The sequence below is a fragment of the Ambystoma mexicanum genome (assembly GCF_040938575.1).
Source record: "Ambystoma mexicanum isolate Mex_15411 chromosome 12 unlocalized genomic scaffold, UKY_AmexF1_1 Mex_chr12_unloc.1, whole genome shotgun sequence".
NCBI classification, from domain to species: Eukaryota; Metazoa; Chordata; class Amphibia; order Caudata; family Ambystomatidae; genus Ambystoma; species Ambystoma mexicanum.
The window spans coordinates 15,799,172-15,820,006 of record NW_027182322.1 but is presented as its reverse complement, the minus strand read 5'-3'; the positions used below and the strand labels follow the sequence as shown (position 1 = coordinate 15,820,006).

The 20,835-nt window shown below is 46.6% G+C and overlaps 9 non-coding genes across 9 annotated transcripts; all 9 read left to right on the top strand.

Moving 5' to 3' along the window:
- The first annotated feature begins 311 nt into the window (after positions 1–311).
- On the top strand, positions 312–383 carry TRNAA-CGC (transfer RNA alanine (anticodon CGC)). The gene has a single exon. It is a non-coding gene; the product is annotated as a tRNA-Ala (tRNA).
- Positions 384–2,777: 2,394 nt separating this feature from the next.
- TRNAA-CGC (transfer RNA alanine (anticodon CGC)) lies at positions 2,778–2,849 on the top strand. Its single transcript has one exon. It is a non-coding gene; the product is annotated as a tRNA-Ala (tRNA).
- Positions 2,850–5,243: 2,394 nt separating this feature from the next.
- TRNAA-CGC (transfer RNA alanine (anticodon CGC)) lies at positions 5,244–5,315 on the top strand. The gene has a single exon. It is a non-coding gene; the product is annotated as a tRNA-Ala (tRNA).
- A 2,394-nt stretch (positions 5,316–7,709) lies between these two features.
- TRNAA-CGC (transfer RNA alanine (anticodon CGC)) lies at positions 7,710–7,781 on the top strand. Its single transcript has one exon. It is a non-coding gene; the product is annotated as a tRNA-Ala (tRNA).
- A 2,394-nt stretch (positions 7,782–10,175) lies between these two features.
- Positions 10,176–10,247, top strand: TRNAA-CGC (transfer RNA alanine (anticodon CGC)). Its single transcript has one exon. It is a non-coding gene; the product is annotated as a tRNA-Ala (tRNA).
- Positions 10,248–12,641: 2,394 nt separating this feature from the next.
- On the top strand, positions 12,642–12,713 carry TRNAA-CGC (transfer RNA alanine (anticodon CGC)). Its single transcript has one exon. It is a non-coding gene; the product is annotated as a tRNA-Ala (tRNA).
- A 2,395-nt stretch (positions 12,714–15,108) lies between these two features.
- On the top strand, positions 15,109–15,180 carry TRNAA-CGC (transfer RNA alanine (anticodon CGC)). Its single transcript has one exon. It is a non-coding gene; the product is annotated as a tRNA-Ala (tRNA).
- A 2,394-nt stretch (positions 15,181–17,574) lies between these two features.
- TRNAA-CGC (transfer RNA alanine (anticodon CGC)) lies at positions 17,575–17,646 on the top strand. The gene has a single exon. It is a non-coding gene; the product is annotated as a tRNA-Ala (tRNA).
- Positions 17,647–20,040: 2,394 nt separating this feature from the next.
- Positions 20,041–20,112, top strand: TRNAA-CGC (transfer RNA alanine (anticodon CGC)). Its single transcript has one exon. It is a non-coding gene; the product is annotated as a tRNA-Ala (tRNA).
- The last annotated feature ends 723 nt before the right edge of the window (positions 20,113–20,835 follow it).

The following is a 20,835-nucleotide window of genomic DNA, read 5'->3' as shown; positions in this document are numbered from 1 at the left end:
CTTGTTTTGCATGTATGAGGCCCCGGGTCCAATCCCTGGCATCTCCAATTGTTTCCCTTTTTTTGACTGTCATATGGTCTCTGTCCACTAGATGGCTCTTTGAGCACGGTAATCCTCTGGTGGAATACTTCCCCTGGAAGTCATCTCTTATGGAGAAGCATAATGCACACTGCTTCAGTGTGACCATGTGCTTTTCCAGTCTTGCTCCCGTTTTCCCTGGTCTTTTGCTAGTGCTTCAGTTGGCAGCATACTTTGACCGGAAGAATTCTCCCAGGAAAAGATGTCTGCAGGACAGACTCACCGCACACCAAGGGGATGTAGCTCAGTGGTAGAGCGCATGCTTCGCATGTATGAGGTCCCGGGTTCAATCCCCGGCACCTCCATTTGCATAAACTTCAGTGTGATTTTGTCCCGGTTATTTTGTATTTCACACTGCAACTCGGGCCATGATTATAGGATCATCGACATTCATATCTATTTGTCTGAGAAAACGCTGGTGCCCGTATCGCAAACCTGCCTGTAATATATCAGTGAGGTTTGCGTCCCTGCCAGTGTCAACATCCTGTATGCCTTCACAATCACTACAAATAGAAATGCACAGAGAGTACCATCACACCACAGTTTTAACTGTGCAGAATCGTGAAAGGATTGGCATTGCCTTGCGTTTCTTTTCAGTCGATTGTTTTGGTTCCGAATGTATAGCTCCACCATTGTACCTTTGTAGCATATGATGGCTAGCTTTAAAAATAATTTGTTTTCACTGGATGTGGCCACAGATGTACCTCTGTTGTCAACCTAAGTTGATCAGGTTCTGTAACTTGTTAGTTTTGAGCTGGAATATCCTACCAGCTCTGCTGCTGGGGACTATCTCCGGCTTCTAAAAGCAAAAGCCTTGAACATATTGATATTTTTCATTAGTTGATCAGGGGGATTGCAGGGGGGGGCAGCTTTTCTGCATGTTTCTATGGACAACCAGAAACAGGTGGCTCTAAAATGAAGTCCGCCATTTGGAAACTCCAATTCGACAGTTACCATCAGTTCTGGGCGCTGTTAGTCCCAAGCAGCCAGCCAGCATCTGGTAGATTTCATAGGTCCTTGCTGGCAGCGGGGATGTAACTCAGTGGTAGAGCACCTGCTTTGGAAGTATGAGGCCACAGGTTCGATCCCCGGCGTCTCCATATGACATGTTTCTTCAAGTGTGGGCTTTTTCCTGTACATGGGAATTAGGATGATGTGGTCTTTTGCCATACTAAATCCTGTTGCTGAACGTCTTCTCTTTGGAGCCGATGATTGTGGACATGCACGGTGCACCATGCTTCAGTGTGATGTCTGCTTTTTTCATTGGAAGCCTGTTAGCCTGATCTCTTACCGGGATGACACAAAGCAGACTCGTTCAGACAGAGGGGCATTGGCTGAGAATAGTGTCTCCACCGGTCCCCCTGCTAGGCAGTGGTATCATTCTGAGGTGCTGTGCACGCTCACCAACTATCACCCCCTCTGACCTTTCCCACCGCAGAACACCCTGAATGCATTCAGCGGGTTATGCTTCATTCTAGGGCTGCAATGGATCGCCTAGTGGCAAAACCAATGGAAGCACCATTGACCTTCCGCAGAATTCCACTGCTTGTCTGCCTAGAGAAGCGACATCTGCCGAGTGTGCTAGGGACACTCATGACGGCAGAGCTATAGAGTGGTGGGTCCACTTTGCTTTCCACTAGCCAGCAAATACAGAAGGACATCCGAAAGAGGTGTCAGTCTATCTAGCAACATTTGTGGGCTTTCGGCTGGAGGAATTCCTGCGCGAAATGGTGCTATCTCATTTTTGGTGTTTGAAGACATATATATATATATATATATATATATATTTATTTATTTTTTCTCCATAACTACACTTCTCAAATCTGGGGCATCTATCCGAGATGGCCGTGTCACATTATGTGATGTCTCAGGCACCAACGTGATGAGATCGACCTGGCGCTTTAACTTTGTCATTGTAAGTAGTAAGATGTAATTTGGCAGTTGTCATGTTTTTTCATATGCACTACTGCAAACCCCTTTCCTTACTTAGCCCACTCCCTCCTGAAGCTTTTAGGTGTGATGAGGAAGTGTCCTCTCAGCGGGGATGTAGCTCAGTTGTAGAGCGCATGCTTTGCATGTATGAGGACCCGGGGCATTTCCACTTGTTTCTCTTTTTGACTGTCAAATGATCTCTATCCACTAGATGGCCCTTTGAGCACAGTAATCCTCTGGTGGAAATCTTCCCCTGGAAGTCATCTCTTATGGAGAAGCAAAATGCACACTGCTTCAGTGTGACCATGTGGTTTTCCATTCTTGCTCCAGTTTTCCCTGCTCTTTTGCTAGTGCTTCACTCGGCAGAATGTTTTGACCAGAAGAGTTCTCCCTGAAAATGATGTCTGCAGGACAGACACACTGCATACCGAGGGGATGTAGCTCAGTGGTAGAGCACTTGTTTTGCATGTATGAGGCCCCGGGTCCAATCCCTGGCATCTCCAATTGTTTCCCTTTTTTTGACTGTCATATGGTCTCTGTCCACTAGATGGCTCTTTGAGCACGGTAATCCTCTGGTGGAATACTTCCCCTGGAAGTCATCTCTTATGGAGAAGCATAATGCACACTGCTTCAGTGTGACCATGTGCTTTTCCAGTCTTGCTCCCGTTTTCCCTGGTCTTTTGCTAGTGCTTCAGTTGGCAGCATACTTTGACCGGAAGAATTCTCCCTGGAAAAGATGTCTGCAGGACAGACTCACCGCACACCAAGGGGATGTAGCTCAGTGGTAGAGCGCATGCTTCGCATGTATGAGGTCCCGGGTTCAATCCCCGGCACCTCCATTTGCATAAACTTCAGTGTGATTTTGTCCCGGTTATTTTGTATTTCACACTGCAACTCGGGCCATGATTATAGGATCATCGACATTCATATCTATTTGTCTGAGAAAACGCTGGTGCCCGTATCGCAAACCTGCCTGTAATATATCAGTGAGGTTTGCGTCCCTGCCAGTGTCAACATCCTGTATGCCTTCACAATCACTACAAATAGAAATGCACAGAGAGTACCATCACACCACAGTTTTAACTGTGCAGAATCGTGAAAGGATTGGCATTGCCTTGCGTTTCTTTTCAGTCGATTGTTTTGGTTCCGAATGTATAGCTCCACCATTGTACCTTTGTAGCATATGATTGCCAGCTTTAAAAATAATTTGTTTTCACTGGATGTGGCCACAGATGTACCTCTGTTGTCAACCTAAGTTGATCAGGTTCTGTAACTTGTTAGTTTTGAGCTGGAATATCCTACCAGCTCTGCTGCTGGGGCCTATCTCCGGCTTCTAAAAGCAAAAGCCTTGAACATATTGATATTTTTCATTAGTTGATCAGGGGGATTGCAGGGGGGGGCAGCTTTTCTGCATGTTTCTATGGACAACCAGAAACAGGTGGCTCTAAAATGAAGTCCGCCATTTGGAAACTCCAATTCGACAGTTACCATCAGTTCTGGGCGCTGTTAGTCCCAAGCAGCCAGCCAGCATCTGGTAGATTTCATAGGTCCTTGCTGGCAGCGGGGATGTAACTCAGTGGTAGAGCACCTGCTTTGGAAGTATGAGGCCACAGGTTCGATCCCCGGCGTCTCCATATGACATGTTTCTTCAAGTGTGGGCTTTTTCCTGTACATGGGAATTAGGATGATGTGGTCTTTTGCCATACTAAATCCTGTTGCTGAACGTCTTCTCTTTGGAGCCGATGATTGTGGACATGCACGGTGCACCATGCTTCAGTGTGATGTCTGCTTTTTTCATTGGAAGCCTGTTAGCCTGATCTCTTACCGGGATGACACAAAGCAGACTCGTTCAGACAGAGGGGCATTGGCTGAGAATAGTGTCTCCACCGGTCCCCCTGCTAGGCAGTGGTATCATTCTGAGGTGCTGTGCACGCTCACCAACTATCACCCCCTCTGACCTTTCCCACCGCAGAACACCCTGAATGCATTCAGCGGGTTATGCTTCATTCTAGGGCTGCAATGGATCGCCTAGTGGCAAAACCAATGGAAGCACCATTGACCTTCCGCAGAATTCCACTGCTTGTCTGCCTAGAGAAGCGACATCTGCCGAGTGTGCTAGGGACACTCATGACGGCAGAGCTATAGAGTGGTGGGTCCACTTTGCTTTCCACTAGCCAGCAAATACAGAAGGACATCCGAAAGAGGTGTCAGTCTATCTAGCAACATTTGTGGGCTTTCGGCTGGAGGAATTCCTGCGCGAAATGGTGCTATCTCATTTTTGGTGTTTGAAGACATACATATATATATATATATATATATATTTATTTATTTTTTCTCCATAACTACACTTCTCAAATCTGGGGCATCTATCCGAGATGGCCGTGTCACATTATGTGATGTCTCAGGCACCAACGTGATGAGATCGACCTGGCGCTTTAACTTTGTCATTGTAAGTAGTAAGATGTAATTTGGCAGTTGTCATGTTTTTTCATATGCACTACTGCAAACCCCTTTCCTTACTTAGCCCACTCCCTCCTGAAGCTTTTAGGTGTGATGAGGAAGTGTCCTCTCAGCGGGGATGTAGCTCAGTTGTAGAGCGCATGCTTTGCATGTATGAGGACCCGGGGCATTTCCACTTGTTTCTCTTTTTGACTGTCAAATGATCTCTATCCACTAGATGGCCCTTTGAGCACAGTAATCCTCTGGTGGAAATCTTCCCCTGGAAGTCATCTCTTATGGAGAAGCAAAATGCACACTGCTTCAGTGTGACCATGTGGTTTTCCATTCTTGCTCCAGTTTTCCCTGCTCTTTTGCTAGTGCTTCACTCGGCAGAATGTTTTGACCAGAAGAGTTCTCCCTGAAAATGATGTCTGCAGGACAGACACACTGCATACCGAGGGGATGTAGCTCAGTGGTAGAGCACTTGTTTTGCATGTATGAGGCCCCGGGTCCAATCCCTGGCATCTCCAATTGTTTCCCTTTTTTTGACTGTCATATGGTCTCTGTCCACTAGATGGCTCTTTGAGCACGGTAATCCTCTGGTGGAATACTTCCCCTGGAAGTCATCTCTTATGGAGAAGCATAATGCACACTGCTTCAGTGTGACCATGTGCTTTTCCAGTCTTGCTCCCGTTTTCCCTGGTCTTTTGCTAGTGCTTCAGTTGGCAGCATACTTTGACCGGAAGAATTCTCCCTGGAAAAGATGTCTGCAGGACAGACTCACCGCACACCAAGGGGATGTAGCTCAGTGGTAGAGCGCATGCTTCGCATGTATGAGGTCCCGGGTTCAATCCCCGGCACCTCCATTTGCATAAACTTCAGTGTGATTTTGTCCCGGTTATTTTGTATTTCACACTGCAACTCGGGCCATGATTATAGGATCATCGACATTCATATCTATTTGTCTGAGAAAACGCTGGTGCCCGTATCGCAAACCTGCCTGTAATATATCAGTGAGGTTTGCGTCCCTGCCAGTGTCAACATCCTGTATGCCTTCACAATCACTACAAATAGAAATGCACAGAGAGTACCATCACACCACAGTTTTAACTGTGCAGAATCGTGAAAGGATTGGCATTGCCTTGCGTTTCTTTTCAGTCGATTGTTTTGGTTCCGAATGTATAGCTCCACCATTGTACCTTTGTAGCATATGATTGCCAGCTTTAAAAATAATTTGTTTTCACTGGATGTGGCCACAGATGTACCTCTGTTGTCAACCTAAGTTGATCAGGTTCTGTAACTTGTTAGTTTTGAGCTGGAATATCCTACCAGCTCTGCTGCTGGGGCCTATCTCCGGCTTCTAAAAGCAAAAGCCTTGAACATATTGATATTTTTCATTAGTTGATCAGGGGGATTGCAGGGGGGGGCAGCTTTTCTGCATGTTTCTATGGACAACCAGAAACAGGTGGCTCTAAAATGAAGTCCGCCATTTGGAAACTCCAATTCGACAGTTACCATCAGTTCTGGGCGCTGTTAGTCCCAAGCAGCCAGCCAGCATCTGGTAGATTTCATAGGTCCTTGCTGGCAGCGGGGATGTAACTCAGTGGTAGAGCACCTGCTTTGGAAGTATGAGGCCACAGGTTCGATCCCCGGCGTCTCCATATGACATGTTTCTTCAAGTGTGGGCTTTTTCCTGTACATGGGAATTAGGATGATGTGGTCTTTTGCCATACTAAATCCTGTTGCTGAACGTCTTCTCTTTGGAGCCGATGATTGTGGACATGCACGGTGCACCATGCTTCAGTGTGATGTCTGCTTTTTTCATTGGAAGCCTGTTAGCCTGATCTCTTACCGGGATGACACAAAGCAGACTCGTTCAGACAGAGGGGCATTGGCTGAGAATAGTGTCTCCACCGGTCCCCCTGCTAGGCAGTGGTATCATTCTGAGGTGCTGTGCACGCTCACCAACTATCACCCCCTCTGACCTTTCCCACCGCAGAACACCCTGAATGCATTCAGCGGGTTATGCTTCATTCTAGGGCTGCAATGGATCGCCTAGTGGCAAAACCAATGGAAGCACCATTGACCTTCCGCAGAATTCCACTGCTTGTCTGCCTAGAGAAGCGACATCTGCCGAGTGTGCTAGGGACACTCATGACGGCAGAGCTATAGAGTGGTGGGTCCACTTTGCTTTCCACTAGCCAGCAAATACAGAAGGACATCCGAAAGAGGTGTCAGTCTATCTAGCAACATTTGTGGGCTTTCGGCTGGAGGAATTCCTGCGCGAAATGGTGCTATCTCATTTTTGGTGTTTGAAGACATACATATATATATATATATATATATATTTATTTATTTTTTCTCCATAACTACACTTCTCAAATCTGGGGCATCTATCCGAGATGGCCGTGTCACATTATGTGATGTCTCAGGCACCAACGTGATGAGATCGACCTGGCGCTTTAACTTTGTCATTGTAAGTAGTAAGATGTAATTTGGCAGTTGTCATGTTTTTTCATATGCACTACTGCAAACCCCTTTCCTTACTTAGCCCACTCCCTCCTGAAGCTTTTAGGTGTGATGAGGAAGTGTCCTCTCAGCAGGGATGTAGCTCAGTTGTAGAGCGCATGCTTTGCATGTATGAGGACCCGGGGCATTTCCACTTGTTTCTCTTTTTGACTGTCAAATGATCTCTATCCACTAGATGGCCCTTTGAGCACAGTAATCCTCTGGTGGAAATCTTCCCCTGGAAGTCATCTCTTATGGAGAAGCAAAATGCACACTGCTTCAGTGTGACCATGTGGTTTTCCATTCTTGCTCCAGTTTTCCCTGCTCTTTTGCTAGTGCTTCACTCGGCAGAATGTTTTGACCAGAAGAGTTCTCCCTGAAAATTATGTCTGCAGGACAGACACACTGCATACCGAGGGGATGTAGCTCAGTGGTAGAGCACTTGTTTTGCATGTATGAGGCCCCGGGTCCAATCCCTGGCATCTCCAATTGTTTCCCTTTTTTTGACTGTCATATGGTCTCTGTCCACTAGATGGCTCTTTGAGCACGGTAATCCTCTGGTGGAATACTTCCCCTGGAAGTCATCTCTTATGGAGAAGCATAATGCACACTGCTTCAGTGTGACCATGTGCTTTTCCAGTCTTGCTCCCGTTTTCCCTGGTCTTTTGCTAGTGCTTCAGTTGGCAGCATACTTTGACCGGAAGAATTCTCCCAGGAAAAGATGTCTGCAGGACAGACTCACCGCACACCAAGGGGATGTAGCTCAGTGGTAGAGCGCATGCTTCGCATGTATGAGGTCCCGGGTTCAATCCCCGGCACCTCCATTTGCATAAACTTCAGTGTGATTTTGTCCCGGTTATTTTGTATTTCACACTGCAACTCGGGCCATGATTATAGGATCATCGACATTCATATCTATTTGTCTGAGAAAACGCTGGTGCCCGTATCGCAAACCTGCCTGTAATATATCAGTGAGGTTTGCGTCCCTGCCAGTGTCAACATCCTGTATGCCTTCACAATCACTACAAATAGAAATGCACAGAGAGTACCATCACACCACAGTTTTAACTGTGCAGAATCGTGAAAGGATTGGCATTGCCTTGCGTTTCTTTTCAGTCGATTGTTTTGGTTCCGAATGTATAGCTCCACCATTGTACCTTTGTAGCATATGATGGCTAGCTTTAAAAATAATTTGTTTTCACTGGATGTGGCCACAGATGTACCTCTGTTGTCAACCTAAGTTGATCAGGTTCTGTAACTTGTTAGTTTTGAGCTGGAATATCCTACCAGCTCTGCTGCTGGGGCCTATCTCCGGCTTCTAAAAGCAAAAGCCTTGAACATATTGATATTTTTCATTAGTTGATCAGGGGGATTGCAGGGGGGGGCAGCTTTTCTGCATGTTTCTATGGACAACCAGAAACAGGTGGCTCTAAAATGAAGTCCGCCATTTGGAAACTCCAATTCGACAGTTACCATCAGTTCTGGGCGCTGTTAGTCCCAAGCAGCCAGCCAGCATCTGGTAGATTTCATAGGTCCTTGCTGGCAGCGGGGATGTAACTCAGTGGTAGAGCACCTGCTTTGGAAGTATGAGGCCACAGGTTCGATCCCCGGCGTCTCCATATGACATGTTTCTTCAAGTGTGGGCTTTTTCCTGTACATGGGAATTAGGATGATGTGGTCTTTTGCCATACTAAATCCTGTTGCTGAACGTCTTCTCTTTGGAGCCGATGATTGTGGACATGCACGGTGCACCATGCTTCAGTGTGATGTCTGCTTTTTTCATTGGAAGCCTGTTAGCCTGATCTCTTACCGGGATGACACAAAGCAGACTCGTTCAGACAGAGGGGCATTGGCTGAGAATAGTGTCTCCACCGGTCCCCCTGCTAGGCAGTGGTATCATTCTGAGGTGCTGTGCACGCTCACCAACTATCACCCCCTCTGACCTTTCCCACCGCAGAACACCCTGAATGCATTCAGCGGGTTATGCTTCATTCTAGGGCTGCAATGGATCGCCTAGTGGCAAAACCAATGGAAGCACCATTGACCTTCCGCAGAATTCCACTGCTTGTCTGCCTAGAGAAGCGACATCTGCCGAGTGTGCTAGGGACACTCATGACGGCAGAGCTATAGAGTGGTGGGTCCACTTTGCTTTCCACTAGCCAGCAAATACAGAAGGACATCCGAAAGAGGTGTCAGTCTATCTAGCAACATTTGTGGGCTTTCGGCTGGAGGAATTCCTGCGCGAAATGGTGCTATCTCATTTTTGGTGTTTGAAGACATATATATATATATATATATATATATATTTATTTATTTTTTCTCCATAACTACACTTCTCAAATCTGGGGCATCTATCCGAGATGGCCGTGTCACATTATGTGATGTCTCAGGCACCAACGTGATGAGATCGACCTGGCGCTTTAACTTTGTCATTGTAAGTAGTAAGATGTAATTTGGCAGTTGTCATGTTTTTTCATATGCACTACTGCAAACCCCTTTCCTTACTTAGCCCACTCCCTCCTGAAGCTTTTAGGTGTGATGAGGAAGTGTCCTCTCAGCGGGGATGTAGCTCAGTTGTAGAGCGCATGCTTTGCATGTATGAGGACCCGGGGCATTTCCACTTGTTTCTCTTTTTGACTGTCAAATGATCTCTATCCACTAGATGGCCCTTTGAGCACAGTAATCCTCTGGTGGAAATCTTCCCCTGGAAGTCATCTCTTATGGAGAAGCAAAATGCACACTGCTTCAGTGTGACCATGTGGTTTTCCATTCTTGCTCCAGTTTTCCCTGCTCTTTTGCTAGTGCTTCACTCGGCAGAATGTTTTGACCAGAAGAGTTCTCCCTGAAAATGATGTCTGCAGGACAGACACACTGCATACCGAGGGGATGTAGCTCAGTGGTAGAGCACTTGTTTTGCATGTATGAGGCCCCGGGTCCAATCCCTGGCATCTCCAATTGTTTCCCTTTTTTTGACTGTCATATGGTCTCTGTCCACTAGATGGCTCTTTGAGCACGGTAATCCTCTGGTGGAATACTTCCCCTGGAAGTCATCTCTTATGGAGAAGCATAATGCACACTGCTTCAGTGTGACCATGTGCTTTTCCAGTCTTGCTCCCGTTTTCCCTGGTCTTTTGCTAGTGCTTCAGTTGGCAGCATACTTTGACCGGAAGAATTCTCCCTGGAAAAGATGTCTGCAGGACAGACTCACCGCACACCAAGGGGATGTAGCTCAGTGGTAGAGCGCATGCTTCGCATGTATGAGGTCCCGGGTTCAATCCCCGGCACCTCCATTTGCATAAACTTCAGTGTGATTTTGTCCCGGTTATTTTGTATTTCACACTGCAACTCGGGCCATGATTATAGGATCATCGACATTCATATCTATTTGTCTGAGAAAACGCTGGTGCCCGTATCGCAAACCTGCCTGTAATATATCAGTGAGGTTTGCGTCCCTGCCAGTGTCAACATCCTGTATGCCTTCACAATCACTACAAATAGAAATGCACAGAGAGTACCATCACACCACAGTTTTAACTGTGCAGAATCGTGAAAGGATTGGCATTGCCTTGCGTTTCTTTTCAGTCGATTGTTTTGGTTCCGAATGTATAGCTCCACCATTGTACCTTTGTAGCATATGATTGCCAGCTTTAAAAATAATTTGTTTTCACTGGATGTGGCCACAGATGTACCTCTGTTGTCAACCTAAGTTGATCAGGTTCTGTAACTTGTTAGTTTTGAGCTGGAATATCCTACCAGCTCTGCTGCTGGGGCCTATCTCCGGCTTCTAAAAGCAAAAGCCTTGAACATATTGATATTTTTCATTAGTTGATCAGGGGGATTGCAGGGGGGGGCAGCTTTTCTGCATGTTTCTATGGACAACCAGAAACAGGTGGCTCTAAAATGAAGTCCGCCATTTGGAAACTCCAATTCGACAGTTACCATCAGTTCTGGGCGCTGTTAGTCCCAAGCAGCCAGCCAGCATCTGGTAGATTTCATAGGTCCTTGCTGGCAGCGGGGATGTAACTCAGTGGTAGAGCACCTGCTTTGGAAGTATGAGGCCACAGGTTCGATCCCCGGCGTCTCCATATGACATGTTTCTTCAAGTGTGGGCTTTTTCCTGTACATGGGAATTAGGATGATGTGGTCTTTTGCCATACTAAATCCTGTTGCTGAACGTCTTCTCTTTGGAGCCGATGATTGTGGACATGCACGGTGCACCATGCTTCAGTGTGATGTCTGCTTTTTTCATTGGAAGCCTGTTAGCCTGATCTCTTACCGGGATGACACAAAGCAGACTCGTTCAGACAGAGGGGCATTGGCTGAGAATAGTGTCTCCACCGGTCCCCCTGCTAGGCAGTGGTATCATTCTGAGGTGCTGTGCACGCTCACCAACTATCACCCCCTCTGACCTTTCCCACCGCAGAACACCCTGAATGCATTCAGCGGGTTATGCTTCATTCTAGGGCTGCAATGGATCGCCTAGTGGCAAAACCAATGGAAGCACCATTGACCTTCCGCAGAATTCCACTGCTTGTCTGCCTAGAGAAGCGACATCTGCCGAGTGTGCTAGGGACACTCATGACGGCAGAGCTATAGAGTGGTGGGTCCACTTTGCTTTCCACTAGCCAGCAAATACAGAAGGACATCCGAAAGAGGTGTCAGTCTATCTAGCAACATTTGTGGGCTTTCGGCTGGAGGAATTCCTGCGCGAAATGGTGCTATCTCATTTTTGGTGTTTGAAGACATACATATATATATATATATATATATATTTATTTATTTTTTCTCCATAACTACACTTCTCAAATCTGGGGCATCTATCCGAGATGGCCGTGTCACATTATGTGATGTCTCAGGCACCAACGTGATGAGATCGACCTGGCGCTTTAACTTTGTCATTGTAAGTAGTAAGATGTAATTTGGCAGTTGTCATGTTTTTTCATATGCACTACTGCAAACCCCTTTCCTTACTTAGCCCACTCCCTCCTGAAGCTTTTAGGTGTGATGAGGAAGTGTCCTCTCAGCGGGGATGTAGCTCAGTTGTAGAGCGCATGCTTTGCATGTATGAGGACCCGGGGCATTTCCACTTGTTTCTCTTTTTGACTGTCAAATGATCTCTATCCACTAGATGGCCCTTTGAGCACAGTAATCCTCTGGTGGAAATCTTCCTCTGGAAGTCATCTCTTATGGAGAAGCAAAATGCACACTGCTTCAGTGTGACCATGTGGTTTTCCATTCTTGCTCCAGTTTTCCCTGCTCTTTTGCTAGTGCTTCACTCGGCAGAATGTTTTGACCAGAAGAGTTCTCCCTGAAAATTATGTCTGCAGGACAGACACACTGCATACCGAGGGGATGTAGCTCAGTGGTAGAGCACTTGTTTTGCATGTATGAGGCCCCGGGTCCAATCCCTGGCATCTCCAATTGTTTCCCTTTTTTTGACTGTCATATGGTCTCTGTCCACTAGATGGCTCTTTGAGCACGGTAATCCTCTGGTGGAATACTTCCCCTGGAAGTCATCTCTTATGGAGAAGCATAATGCACACTGCTTCAGTGTGACCATGTGCTTTTCCAGTCTTGCTCCCGTTTTCCCTGGTCTTTTGCTAGTGCTTCAGTTGGCAGCATACTTTGACCGGAAGAATTCTCCCAGGAAAAGATGTCTGCAGGACAGACTCACCGCACACCAAGGGGATGTAGCTCAGTGGTAGAGCGCATGCTTCGCATGTATGAGGTCCCGGGTTCAATCCCCTGCACCTCCATTTGCATAAACTTCAGTGTGATTTTGTCCCGGTTATTTTGTATTTCACACTGCAACTCGGGCCATGATTATAGGATCATCGACATTCATATCTATTTGTCTGAGAAAACGCTGGTGCCCGTATCGCAAACCTGCCTGTAATATATCAGTGAGGTTTGCGTCCCTGCCAGTGTCAACATCCTGTATGCCTTCACAATCACTACAAATAGAAATGCACAGAGAGTACCATCACACCACAGTTTTAACCGTGCAGAATCGTGAAAGGATTGGCATTGCCTTGCGTTTCTTTTCAGTCGATTGTTTTGGTTCCGAATGTATAGCTCCACCATTGTACCTTTGTAGCATATGATGGCTAGCTTTAAAAATAATTTGTTTTCACTGGATGTGGCCACAGATGTACCTCTGTTGTCAACCTAAGTTGATCAGGTTCTGTAACTTGTTAGTTTTGAGCTGGAATATCCTACCAGCTCTGCTGCTGGGGCCTATCTCCGGCTTCTAAAAGCAAAAGCCTTGAACATATTGATATTTTTCATTAGTTGATCAGGGGGATTGCAGGGGGGGGGCAGCTTTTCTGCATGTTTCTATGGACAACCAGAAACAGGTGGCTCTAAAATGAAGTCCGCCATTTGGAAACTCAAATTCGACAGTTACCATCAGTTCTGGGCGCTGTTAGTCCCAAGCAGCCAGCCAGCATCTGGTAGATTTCATAGGTCCTTGCTGGCAGCGGGGATGTAACTCAGTGGTAGAGCACCTGCTTTGGAAGTATGAGGCCACAGGTTCGATCCCCGGCATCTCCATATGATATGTTTCTTCAAGTGTGGGCTTTTTCCTGTACATGGGAATTAGGATGATGTGGTCTTTTGCCATACTAAATCCTGTTGCTGAACGTCTTCTCTTTGGAGCCGATGATTGTGGACATGCACGGTGCACCATGCTTCAGTGTGATGTCTGCTTTTTTCATTGGAAGCCTGTTAGCCTGATCTCTTACCGGGATGACACAAAGCAGACTCGTTCATACAGAGGGGCATTGGCTGAGAATAGTGTCTCCACCGGTCCCCCTGCTAGGCAGTGGTATCATTCTGAGGTGCTGTGCACGCTCACCAACTATCACCCCCTCTGACCTTTCCCACCGCAGAACACCCTGAATGCATTCAGCGGGTTATGCTTCATTCTAGGGCTGCAATGGATCGCCTAGTGGCAAAACCAATGGAAGCACCATTGACCTTCCGCAGAATTCCACTGCTTGTCTGCCTAGAGAAGCGACATCTGCCGAGTGTGCTAGGGACACTCATGACGGCAGAGCTATAGAGTGGTGGGTCCACTTTGCTTTCCACTAGCCAGCAAATACAGAAGGACATCCGAAAGAGGTGTCAGTCTATCTAGCAACATTTGTGGGCTTTCGGCTGGAGGAATTCCTGCGCGAAATGGTGCTATCTCATTTTTGGTGTTTGAAGACATACATATATATATATATATATATATATTTATTTATTTTTTCTCCATAACTACACTTCTCAAATCTGGGGCATCTATCCGAGATGGCCGTGTCACATTATGTGATGTCTCAGGCACCAACGTGATGAGATCGACCTGGCGCTTTAACTTTGTCATTGTAAGTAGTAAGATGTAATTTGGCAGTTGTCATGTTTTTTCATATGCACTACTGCAAACCCCTTTCCTTACTTAGCCCACTCCCTCCTGAAGCTTTTAGGTGTGATGAGGAAGTGTCCTCTCAGCGGGGATGTAGCTCAGTTGTAGAGCGCATGCTTTGCATGTATGAGGACCCGGGGCATTTCCACTTGTTTCTCTTTTTGACTGTCAAATGATCTCTATCCACTAGATGGCCCTTTGAGCACAGTAATCCTCTGGTGGAAATCTTCCCCTGGAAGTCATCTCTTATGGAGAAGCAAAATGCACACTGCTTCAGTGTGACCATGTGGTTTTCCATTCTTGCTCCAGTTTTCCCTGCTCTTTTGCTAGTGCTTCACTCGGCAGAATGTTTTGACCAGAAGAGTTCTCCCTGAAAATGATGTCTGCAGGACAGACACACTGCATACCGAGGGGATGTAGCTCAGTGGTAGAGCACTTGTTTTGCATGTATGAGGCCCCGGGTCCAATCCCTGGCATCTCCAATTGTTTCCCTTTTTTTGACTGTCATATGGTCTCTGTCCACTAGATGGCTCTTTGAGCACGGTAATCCTCTGGTGGAATACTTCCCCTGGAAGTCATCTCTTATGGAGAAGCATAATGCACACTGCTTCAGTGTGACCATGTGCTTTTCCAGTCTTGCTCCCGTTTTCCCTGGTCTTTTGCTAGTGCTTCAGTTGGCAGCATACTTTGACCGGAAGAATTCTCCCTGGAAAAGATGTCTGCAGGACAGACTCACCGCACACCAAGGGGATGTAGCTCAGTGGTAGAGCGCATGCTTCGCATGTATGAGGTCCCGGGTTCAATCCCCGGCACCTCCATTTGCATAAACTTCAGTGTGATTTTGTCCCGGTTATTTTGTATTTCACACTGCAACTCGGGCCATGATTATAGGATCATCGACATTCATATCTATTTGTCTGAGAAAACGCTGGTGCCCGTATCGCAAACCTGCCTGTAATATATCAGTGAGGTTTGCGTCCCTGCCAGTGTCAACATCCTGTATGCCTTCACAATCACTACAAATAGAAATGCACAGAGAGTACCATCACACCACAGTTTTAACTGTGCAGAATCGTGAAAGGATTGGCATTGCCTTGCGTTTCTTTTCAGTCGATTGTTTTGGTTCCGAATGTATAGCTCCACCATTGTACCTTTGTAGCATATGATTGCCAGCTTTAAAAATAATTTGTTTTCACTGGATGTGGCCACAGATGTACCTCTGTTGTCAACCTAAGTTGATCAGGTTCTGTAACTTGTTAGTTTTGAGCTGGAATATCCTACCAGCTCTGCTGCTGGGGCCTATCTCCGGCTTCTAAAAGCAAAAGCCTTGAACATATTGATATTTTTCATTAGTTGATCAGGGGGATTGCAGGGGGGGGCAGCTTTTCTGCATGTTTCTATGGACAACCAGAAACAGGTGGCTCTAAAATGAAGTCCGCCATTTGGAAACTCCAATTCGACAGTTACCATCAGTTCTGGGCGCTGTTAGTCCCAAGCAGCCAGCCAGCATCTGGTAGATTTCATAGGTCCTTGCTGGCAGCGGGGATGTAACTCAGTGGTAGAGCACCTGCTTTGGAAGTATGAGGCCACAGGTTCGATCCCCGGCGTCTCCATATGACATGTTTCTTCAAGTGTGGGCTTTTTCCTGTACATGGGAATTAGGATGATGTGGTCTTTTGCCATACTAAATCCTGTTGCTGAACGTCTTCTCTTTGGAGCCGATGATTGTGGACATGCACGGTGCACCATGCTTCAGTGTGATGTCTGCTTTTTTCATTGGAAGCCTGTTAGCCTGATCTCTTACCGGGATGACACAAAGCAGACTCGTTCAGACAGAGGGGCATTGGCTGAGAATAGTGTCTCCACCGGTCCCCCTGCTAGGCAGTGGTATCATTCTGAGGTGCTGTGCACGCTCACCAACTATCACCCCCTCTGACCTTTCCCACCGCAGAACACCCTGAATGCATTCAGCGGGTTATGCTTCATTCTAGGGCTGCAATGGATCGCCTAGTGGCAAAACCAATGGAAGCACCATTGACCTTCCGCAGAATTCCACTGCTTGTCTGCCTAGAGAAGCGACATCTGCCGAGTGTGCTAGGGACACTCATGACGGCAGAGCTATAGAGTGGTGGGTCCACTTTGCTTTCCACTAGCCAGCAAATACAGAAGGACATCCGAAAGAGGTGTCAGTCTATCTAGCAACATTTGTGGGCTTTCGGCTGGAGGAATTCCTGCGCGAAATGGTGCTATCTCATTTTTGGTGTTTGAAGACATACATATATATATATATATATATATATTTATTTATTTTTTCTCCATAACTACACTTCTCAAATCTGGGGCATCTATCCGAGATGGCCGTGTCACATTATGTGATGTCTCAGGCACCAACGTGATGAGATCGACCTGGCGCTTTAACTTTGTCATTGTAAGTAGTAAGATGTAATTTGGCAGTTGTCATGTTTTTTCATATGCACTACTGCAAACCCCTTTCCTTACTTAGCCCACTCCCTCCTGAAGCTTTTAGGTGTGATGAGGAAGTGTCCTCTCAGCGGGGATGTAGCTCAGTTGTAGAGCGCATGCTTTGCATGTATGAGGACCCGGGGCATTTCCACTTGTTTCTCTTTTTGACTGTCAAATGATCTCTATCCACTAGATGGCCCTTTGAGCACAGTAATCCTCTGGTGGAAATCTTCCTCTGGAAGTCATCTCTTATGGAGAAGCAAAATGCACACTGCTTCAGTGTGACCATGTGGTTTTCCATTCTTGCTCCAGTTTTCCCTGCTCTTTTGCTAGTGCTTCACTCGGCAGAATGTTTTGACCAGAAGAGTTCTCCCTGAAAATTATGTCTGCAGGACAGACACACTGCATACCGAGGGGATGTAGCTCAGTGGTAGAGCACTTGTTTTGCATGTATGAGGCCCCGGGTCCAATCCCTGGCATCTCCAATTGTTTCCCTTTTTTTGACTGTCATATGGTCTCTGTCCACTAGATGGCTCTTTGAGCACGGTAATCCTCTGGTGGAATACTTCCCCTGGAAGTCATCTCTTATGGAGAAGCATAATGCACACTGCTTCAGTGTGACCATGTGCTTTTCCAGTCTTGCTCCCGTTTTCCCTGGTCTTTTGCTAGTGCTTCAGTTGGCAGCATACTTTGACCGGAAGAATTCTCCCAGGAAAAGATGTCTGCAGGACAGACTCACCGCACACCAAGGGGATGTAGCTCAGTGGTAGAGCGCATGCTTCGCATGTATGAGGTCCCGGGTTCAATCCCCTGCACCTCCATTTGCATAAACTTCAGTGTGATTTTGTCCCGGTTATTTTGTATTTCACACTGCAACTCGGGCCATGATTATAGGATCATCGACATTCATATCTATTTGTCTGAGAAAACGCTGGTGCCCGTATCGCAAACCTGCCTGTAATATATCAGTGAGGTTTGCGTCCCTGCCAGTGTCAACATCCTGTATGCCTTCACAATCACTACAAATAGAAATGCACAGAGAGTACCATCACACCACAGTTTTAACCGTGCAGAATCGTGAAAGGATTGGCATTGCCTTGCGTTTCTTTTCAGTCGATTGTTTTGGTTCCGAATGTATAGCTCCACCATTGTACCTTTGTAGCATATGATGGCTAGCTTTAAAAATAATTTGTTTTCACTGGATGTGGCCACAGATGTACCTCTGTTGTCAACCTAAGTTGATCAGGTTCTGTAACTTGTTAGTTTTGAGCTGGAATATCCTACCAGCTCTGCTGCTGGGGCCTATCTCCGGCTTCTAAAAGCAAAAGCCTTGAACATATTGATATTTTTCATTAGTTGATCAGGGGGATTGCAGGGGGGGGCAGCTTTTCTGCATGTTTCTATGGACAACCAGAAACAGGTGGCTCTAAAATGAAGTCCGCCATTTGGAAACTCCAATTCGACAGTTACCATCAGTTCTGGGCGCTGTTAGTCCCAAGCAGCCAGCCAGCATCTGGTAGATTTCATAGGTCCTTGCTGGCAGCGGGGATGTAACTCAGTGGTAGAGCACCTGCTTTGGAAGTATGAGGCCACAGGTTCGATCCCCGGCGTCTCCATATGACATGTTTCTTCAAGTGTGGGCTTTTTCATGTACATGGGAATTAGGATGATGTGGTCTTTTGCCATACTAAATCCTGTTGCTGAACGTCTTCTCTTTGGAGCCGATGATTGTGGACATGCACGGTGCACCATGCTTCAGTGTGATGTCTGCTTTTTTCATTGGAAGCCTGTTAGCCTGATCTCTTACCGGGATGACACAAAGCAGACTCGTTCAGACAGAGGGGCATTGGCTGAGAATAGTGTCTCCACCGGTCCCCCTGCTAGGCAGTGGTATCATTCTGAGGTGCTGTGCACGCTCACCAACTATCACCCCCTCTGACCTTTCCCACCGCAGAACACCCTGAATGCATTCAGCGGGTTATGCTTCATTCTAGGGCTGCAATGGATCGCCTAGTGGCAAAACCAATGGAAGCACCATTGACCTTCCGCAGAATTCCACTGCTTGTCTGCCTAGAGAAGCGACATCTGCCGAGTGTGCTAGGGACACTCATGACGGCAGAGCTATAGAGTGGTGGGTCCACTTTGCTTTCCACTAGCCAGCAAATACAGAAGGACATCCGAAAGAGGTGTCAGTCTATCTAGCAACATTTGTGGGCTTTCGGCTGGAGGAATTCCTGCGCGAAATGGTGCTATCTCATTTTTGGTGTTTGAAGACATACATATATATATATATATATATATATTTATTTATTTTTTCTCCATAACTACACTTCTCAAATCTGGGGCATCTATCCGAGATGGCCGTGTCACATTATGTGATGTCTCAGGCACCAACGTGATGAGATCGACCTGGCGCTTTAACTTTGTCATTGTAAGTAGTAAGATGTAATTTGGCAGTTGTCATGTTTTTTCATATGCACTACTGCAAACCCCTTTCCTTACTTAGCCCACTCCCTCCTGAAGCTTTTAGGTGTGATGAGGAAGTGTCCTCTCAGCGGGGATGTAGCTCAGTTGTAGAGCGCATGCTTTGCATGTATGAGGACCCGGGGCATTTCCACTTGTTTCTCTTTTTGACTGTCAAATGATCTCTATCCACTAGATGGCCCTTTGAGCACAGTAATCCTCTGGTGGAAATCTTCCTCTGGAAGTCATCTCTTATGGAGAAGCAAAATGCACACTGCTTCAGTGTGACCATGTGGTTTTCCATTCTTGCTCCAGTTTTCCCTGCTCTTTTGCTAGTGCTTCACTCGGCAGAATGTTTTGACCAGAAGAGTTCTCCCTGAAAATTATGTCTGCAGGACAGACACACTGCATACCGAGGGGATGTAGCTCAGTGGTAGAGCACTTGTTTTGCATGTATGAGGCCCCGGGTCCAATCCCTGGCATCTCCAATTGTTTCCCTTTTTTTGACTGTCATATGGTCTCTGTCCACTAGATGGCTCTTTGAGCACGGTAATCCTCTGGTGGAATACTTCCCCTGGAAGTCATCTCTTATGGAGAAGCATAATGCACACTGCTTCAGTGTGACCATGTGCTTTTCCAGTCTTGCTCCCGTTTTCCCTGGTCTTTTGCTAGTGCTTCAGTTGGCAGCATACTTTGACCGGAAGAATTCTCCCAGGAAAAGATGTCTGCAGGACAGACTCACCGCACACCAAGGGGATGTAGCTCAGTGGTAGAGCGCATGCTTCGCATGTATGAGGTCCCGGGTTCAATCCCCTGCACCTCCATTTGCATAAACTTCAGTGTGATTTTGTCCCGGTTATTTTGTATTTCACACTGCAACTCGGGCCATGATTATAGGATCATCGACATTCATATCTATTTGTCTGAGAAAACGCTGGTGCCCGTATCGCAAACCTGCCTGTAATATATCAGTGAGGTTTGCGTCCCTGCCAGTGTCAACATCCTGTATGCCTTCACAATCACTACAAATAGAAATGCACAGAGAGTACCATCACACCACAGTTTTAACCGTGCAGAATCGTGAAAGGATTGGCATTGCCTTGCGTTTCTTTTCAGTCGATTGTTTTGGTTCCGAATGTATAGCTCCACCATTGTACCTTTGTAGCATATGATGGCTAGCTTTAAAAATAATTTGTTTTCACTGGATGTGGCCACAGATGTACCTCTGTTGTCAACCTAAGTTGATCAGGTTCTGTAACTTGTTAGTTTTGAGCTGGAATATCCTACCAGCTCTGCTGCTGGGGCCTATCTCCGGCTTCTAAAAGCAAAAGCCTTGAACATATTGATATTTTTCATTAGTTGATCAGGGGGATTGCAGGGGGGGGGCAGCTTTTCTGCATGTTTCTATGGACAACCAGAAACAGGTGGCTCTAAAATGAAGTCCGCCATTTGGAAACTCAAATTCGACAGTTACCATCAGTTCTGGGCGCTGTTAGTCCCAAGCAGCCAGCCAGCATCTGGTAGATTTCATAGGTCCTTGCTGGCAG